The following is a 7,581-nucleotide window of genomic DNA, read 5'->3' as shown; positions in this document are numbered from 1 at the left end:
ACCTTTGAAACCAGGCGACCCCACCTCCTTCAATCGCTAAATATATACTAACTTTTTAAACTTCACAGCTCATATAAAAAATTAACCCTCCCAGCCACCGTGCACATATATTTTCAGCAGTGCTTGTTTGTACCCCCCACCGTCCCAAGAGCTTATATTCAGATTCTCAAGTTGTAGTTTTTTGGGGGTGGTACCAAATTTGCGCATTTTTTAAAATGGCAGTGAACCTAATTAGATTTTAATTTTCATATTTATTCATTTACCTTTAAACACTGACATGTTATTATCTAATCAGGACAAAAGGATTTATAGAAGTAGAAATAGGACTAAGAATATGGCGATCGATGGGACACACCTTAGCCTCAAGAAAGTCGAGTGGAAACATCACAAGACAGTCACTGCAGTTGAACCCACAGGGAGCACGAGGCAGAGGTAGACTACGGGAAACATGGAGGAGATGCATGGAAAGGGACAAGAGAGAGATGAAGCTCACTTGGAACGAGCTTGGAAGGATTGCCCAGGACAGAGATAAATGGAAAGAGCTTGTGTATGTGGCCTATACCCTGCCAGGGGTGAAAGGCATTGGTGATGATGCCGCACGAGTGGGTATTGCAAGATTTAACATGATAATTGGGTGATTACATTTCCAAGTTTCTTTTAAATACGTAATATATATACATACACAGAGAGAGAGAGAGAGAGAGAGAGAGAGAGAGAGAGAGAGAGAGAGAGAGAGAGAGAGAGAGAGAGAGAGAGAGAGAGAGAGAGAGAGATTCAAAACATTAACAGCCAAGTCAGTATTGCTTTTGTGTAATAATAGACTTAATTTTGTCTAATTTTATTTTAAAACTCTTACTTGAATAGTACAAATAAATTAAAAACGTGCTACATATATGCAGAAATATCTCATTATTCATGATATTGTTCTCATTAAAGATCAGAGTAAATACCAAAATGTAAAATGTGCGCAATCTTGCAGAAGCAGAAAAATAAAAGGGAAAAAAATAATAAAAATTGAAAAACACCACAAAGAAGTTAACAGCCAACAGCAAAGCTAAATTACAATTGAGAAAGGCAAACACAAAGTGTTCCTTATCTCAAAGGAAATCTTTCACAATAAATGAAAACATTAACATGGTCCTTTTCTTCATCCCCTGCACTTGCTGGCTCTGAGCTAAGATTCAGCCCAGGCCCAAGTTAACTTCATTAGCAACAGCCTGTTTTTCTTTTTCTTCAGATAGAATCTACAAATATATAAAAAGGCAATACAAAAAGACCAAAACAAAACAAACAAGATAATTATATCAACAATTATGAGATAGACGATAGTATAATAGTTTAACTGATGAAAAAGAAAAATTACCAATAAAAGAACCAGTTAAAGTAACCCAATCTATACAGGTCTCCATTTTGATTACTCAAAAGACACGATATTGTTCACAATTACAGGACAAATAATAATAATTGAAAACATCTGCATAGTGCAAATTCCTGCTCAACAGCAAGCTCCATGCGCTTTACAATTGATACTATTACCCCAGCAGACCTGATAGTTTTCGGAAATAATTTCAACTCCCTGGGAAGCATACAATGCAAGCTGCCATTTATTGGCTCTAAAACTAAAACACTAAAGTACTGACAAGATCTTTCACTGTCTATGGCTGCGTACTCATTCTTGTCTGGATGAATGAGGAAAATTAGTGTACAGTGCCTTTCCCAAGGACACAACGTCAGGCCTGCGGCTCGAACTCCCGAACCAGCAACCTAATGATTATGAGTCCAGTAGCCTAACCACTAAACTACCGACGCAAAATATTGTGTGAGACGGCAAAAAATGTTTACTCCAAAATTAGAAACTGCCAGCAGTGAAGAAAGTACCTGACCTGACACTAATGCTGATGGGCGATGGCAAGAAGCTCTCTCTTTTCCCCATACAGTGGAAACCATATATAACAGGCCCGGTAATAACAGGGATCCGGTAATTATAAATCCCCGTTTTTTCCTACTCTTTGTCTCTATAAAAAATTATCGGCAATAACAGGGCCTCATCGGAGCCCAACCGGTTATAGCAGGGACAAAGGCTCGTTAACAATGTGTAAAAAGTAAGAGAGAGAGAGTAACGCAGTGATGGGGCAAGCCCACGCAAGCCATGCCACTGCAAGCACACACCGCATGTGAAGCGAGAGAGGGCTGCGGTGTGCTGCAGACCTCGATCTAGCCCGAAACCTAGTAACACGCACGCGTAATATGTCACCAACGATGTCAAGCGCAAGAGAAAATGCCTTTCAATTGACAAAAACTTCGAAGTAATCCAGGCTTTTGACTAAAGTAAAAGCAAGCTCCACTGGTAGAGATTTGTCGTTAGTTCGACATTCCACAAGGGTCGATTAACACCATTATCAAGGATAGAGATAAGATAGTGGCAGCATACTCCAATGGAAAGTTTGCTCTGGATTGAAAGAAGATGAGACTACCCGATACAGATGCTGTGGACCAAGCTTTTTCTGGTGTGGTTTAAGGAGGCAAGGAGAAATTTGGTGCCAAAACCCCTGTTCGTGGGTACTTGTGGCAAGGGAAACTACTCATGAATAAGTACAGCTGGATTAGTCCACAAATGCTTACTTTCTTTGCTTTTCTGTTATAACAGGGATCGGATATAACAGGACATTTTCTCTACTCCCATCATCCCTGTTGTATCAGGTTTCCGCTGTAGTACGCTGATCATCAAAAGTGTAACATAACAATAACATTGCAGGAATGATCTCCTTTCAGGCAAATGAACTAGTTGAAATTGTATAAATTCCGTCATGAATAGTTTGTGTGGCCTTTGTTGAGAGAAATCCGTTTCCTTACAACAACTGGAGTGAACATTTTATAAAAATGTCGAGTAGACCTAGCATGAGTGTTGCTTTACAGTGTTGCCATGATGAGGACTCCGGTGATGAATATACTAAGGATTTTCGTTCTGATTCTGATCCTCCTATTTAGATGAACATGTGCAATGTCTTTTGCCTAGATACAGGTATAGAACTGATGCTCCCCATCTACTTTCTGGAATGTTGGGACAAAGGTTTTGCGCTCTGGGTTCTCAGTGTTCTGTGTGTGTGTGAGGGGGGGGGGGGAGAGAGAGAGAGTTCAGCAGTTTAAAGGAAATGAATGTAAGCCTGCAACATTCATTACAGTCAAGTTTCTAAGGTCATCATCTTTTTGTCTGTAAATGTTTACCCTTTTCACACTAGTTGAACCAAAACTTAACTACAGTCGTATATCAGTCAGCTTAGAAAAATCTCATTCTCTTTGGAGGAGGGAAATAATATTTTCACTCAGTGAACAGACATCAAAATATATATGACATTAGTTTAGCATTCTTCAGAGATCAATGTTACAAAGGTGAAATAGGCATTCACACAAACATGGAACAAACACTTATCAACAAAATTCAATGACATACTGGCATGTAAATGTGGACAAATATAACCATTTGCTGCTTGGCATCCCTGATAGAACTTCTGTGAAAAACAATATTGCTGCCTTGATGCAATTATTACTCATTCAGATTCAAAGAGAGGAGGAGAAAAAAAATTGTGCGCATTAACACTAACAGAGCATACAGGATTTAGTCTTCTGAAGCAACATCAATGAGTTTCAACATTCAAATTACCGCAATGACAAGGCATGATGTACATTCATATCATATTCCCGTGTTAAATCAATGCCTTTTAGGAAAGCAAACCGTTCAACAACAACAACAGGTGAACAAATTTTTTTCAGGTGGTAGGAAAAAAAAGTGGGAGAACAAAAAATACATTTTTTTGGTCTGGGGTGAAGGACAATGATAAAGTCGAGAAGTACCGTACCTGATATGATATAAAACGTAATTCGTCTCATATGATTTAAAAACTGATGATATCAACACAAGCATTCAGCTTATGAAAATCTAGATCTAATGGTTGGCAAGCGGTTCAAATGTATTAAGCCCAAAATTTTGATTTAAAAAAATTAAATTGCACTTTCTTTGTAGTGGGCTACTAGTTGCATGTCGGCCTACTCGAGCAATATTTTGACAGAATTATACTTCTAAAAGTTGAAGAGGGCAAGAAAAGAAACACAATGTGGGGATGACTGAAAAGAATGGAGTCGTTTTGACCCTCTTGAAAAATTTTACTATTTAGGCTTAGTGTACATGTGAACAGCTTGCAGGCATAATGTGAATGAAATCTTTTACTTTGCAGTAGTTCATGAACGTAAGCCGCAAACCAGGTATTTACACTTTTTGAGAAAGCAACAGCAAAATACATGGTTTTAGACACTTTTTAACAATATGAAAGACTTAAATCTTAGTTTTTCAAATATTTTTTTAAACATTATATCTCATTTACTATATATATGCTGAAAAGAATAGAAAGATGAATGGGGAAAGACTGCACTCTAGGCCAATACTAACATAAGCAACCTTTGCACATATTGCTAAAAAAAAACTTTTTTTTTTTTTTTTACAAATGACAAACAAATCCTACAATATGACAGCTGCCGGATGGGTTGGTACCAAAGTAGGGAGGGAACAAGAGAGTAACAAAATCTATGATGATAAGTACAAAGGAGTGAAATGTTACGACATCAGATGAACACGTTGTGGTTGAGACAATCTCAAACTCAATGACTGTGAATTGCAAAGGTTCTCTCTCCAGCAGGTAAAAATTATATCATGACTACTAAACCAATGTCTCATTCATTAGTGATAATAGTATGAAGTACAGACACATCAACTTTACCGTAAGCATATGTGGCAGTCTACACGCAAAAGTATCCTTGGCGACTCACGATCGGTCCCAGTAAAAGTTAACTTGAACCTCCCATTTTTTAAAATGAAAGTGTCTTACCCAAAAGGCTTTATGACAACTAAAATCTGGCCCCACTGAGAGTGAAGACCCCAGATTTGCAAACTCGATCAAGTTAACTCTACCCAATGAGGGGACGAGCCGGCGGGCAAGGTTTCTTTTACCTCTGCCCATGTAAAAGATCCCCAAAGTTTGAGTCATACCACACTACAAAATCATGAAATAGCAAAAACGTGCAACTTCATATCTAATGAAATCCCTTCCTATCCTATGTCAGTAACAATGACTTCACAAACTCTTTCCAGTCCAGTCAAGGAACAATTTTACAAGCTCAACTGTTTAACAACAACACCCCCCCCCCCCCCTTCCCCCAAAGAAAAACCCAAAACATTTACATACAGACAGATTGACAAAAGCACAGAAAATTGAAACCTGCTAACAATATATGTAACATTTTCACTTTTATGTGATGAACAGAAAGTAAATTATAAAAATAAAAGAAGTAAGAAACACGCTTTTTAAAAAAGATATTTTTTAATTGAATATAAATACCCCACATGTCTTCTCATGTCTACCACGACTCGGTGCAACCCTGATCTTGTGACACGGTCAGCTGAATCATTTGAACTTGTTTATTGTTACCACTGTACAGTGACCGTTATCATCTTAGATGTTTTGTTGTATCTCTTTGTTCTAAGACGATTTATGTTGGAACTTTTTGTGTAGGCCTATCCACTGAAAGAATCTCATTTCCATGGGATTCGTTGTTTTTTCCTAAGTGAGCTGTGACTGGCTATGCTGTGCATTTATTGAGTATTACAAAGTGTACGAAAGATTACGGGCAATTCATTTTATTTCTGACGCTATCTTTATTATTGCTTTCAAATAAAAGGATTTAATTTCTTCCGTCTGGGCTGAGACTTCATTTTTTCTCCCCACAACGGTTTTACATCAGTTCTTCCCACGCTATTTCCATTCCAAATCAATGTACTCCTACAGTAGAGCTTGTCCGACACGTCCTGCAGTATTTCTTTGTTCCCAGAAAGAAGTGTGGTCGTTGATAATTCTCATTAAAATCTCTACAATATTGAAGCAGTTGTATTACACTGAGCAATTCTCCAGGCATTATTTTCTTTTCGAAAATTATGAAATAGTACTGGGGACAGAAACATTCTTGGTTGGAAACTAGTCCCTGCAGCCCTCTTGGAAAGCCAAAAACACTCTGGATTTCTTTGTTGAGAGCTTCTGTTTTGGTACCATTGTCATTACATGCCATGCATTATAACTAACTGTCATAGTCATAGTCATAGTAGATTTGAAAAGAAAGGTCTCAATGATCACCATCCCCTTCAGAATCCAAAATATAACTTCCTTTGCAAGTTTGCATGGCAAGCAAAGAAAGTAAGGGGGGAAAAAAGAAAAGAAAACAGACTGTAACTTATTTCCAATGAGAAATTTGGGTTATAATGACATGTATAATCACTGAAAAGAAGTCATACCTCAATAATAATATTAATACAAGTATGACAATTTCACCAACTACAACATACTACACAAATCATGCATAGTATACAGAATCTCACCTCTCACATTCTAAACCTTTACAAACACACCATTACCCAATTACTGCTGCACAAGATCCACAACCCCATATTAACCCTTGCAGCACCTGGCAAATTTTAGCCCTCACTTCCCTGAGGCCCAGTCAATATTCATTGTGTCTGTAATTTTGTTCGGATATTAACCCCTTGGTTGCCTTATGACATGCCTGGTACGTCACAAAAATGTGCAATTTTTAGCTTTATGCTCTACCATGGATGTCAAGAAGTCGACAAAATTTAATTTAGTTTTAGTAAGAGTTTTACGGCACTTGCAACACAATGTTATAGAAGTGCCGAAGATTAGAGGTGTTACAAGCGAGTAACAAACACAAAAAAGGAGGAGGACAGATCAGGATGATAGATGTTTGGTAGGAAAGAAGGAGCAAACCACACCAGAGCACCTTAGCATTCCTGGTTGCCGACAAACATTACATGTACATCTCACTAATCATCTGGCTCTGATTCTTCTGTACGAAGATTTAGCCACACGCACCGTGTGGATTCTTATTCGGGGGGAAAAAAAGTGCTAGTATTGCTGTTATTACTTTATTGCCATTATTACTTTACTGATTCGCTTGTAAGTGATCTATAAACACAGGTCCAGCATTGCAGACAAAAAGTGTGTTCTCGCAAAACATACTCCCCAAACGACTTTAAATGGAGGCAAATATCACTCTTCCGACTTAGATTTGCAAGTTGTTTGAAATTATGGGCAAGATGGGAACTTTAAGGGACGAGGAAAGTGACACTATTGATAATCCAGGGTCCGAATATTTCATGAGTGAGCCAGATTTAGACGGCGAGTCCATCGACACTGAGACCAATAAAACTGCTGTCCTGGTTAACGAGACAAAAACTGAACATTAGCACTGACAATAAGAACAAACAGGAACACACACACCTTGGCAACAAAGGCGTTCAAAAAGTTATATTATGATTTTGAAAAGAAACAATAGAATATTTTTCAGAGAAGGCTAGATCATCATCATCATCATCATTGCCTTTCTCACACTTTCCACATTTTCCTATCCTGGGCTAGCCTCTTGATGTTATTCCATGTCTAGATGGATTTCAGTAAAAATATGCGAGTGAGTGTGAGATGACAGGTGGCCTGTGAGAGGGAGATATAAGCGACTGGGCCT

The sequence above is a fragment of the Aplysia californica genome, unplaced genomic scaffold (assembly GCF_000002075.1).
Source record: "Aplysia californica isolate F4 #8 unplaced genomic scaffold, AplCal3.0 scaffold00528, whole genome shotgun sequence".
In the NCBI taxonomy this organism is placed as follows: domain Eukaryota; kingdom Metazoa; phylum Mollusca; class Gastropoda; order Aplysiida; family Aplysiidae; genus Aplysia; species Aplysia californica.
The sequence above is the reverse complement of the archived record's forward strand: the minus strand, read 5'-3'. Positions refer to the sequence as shown.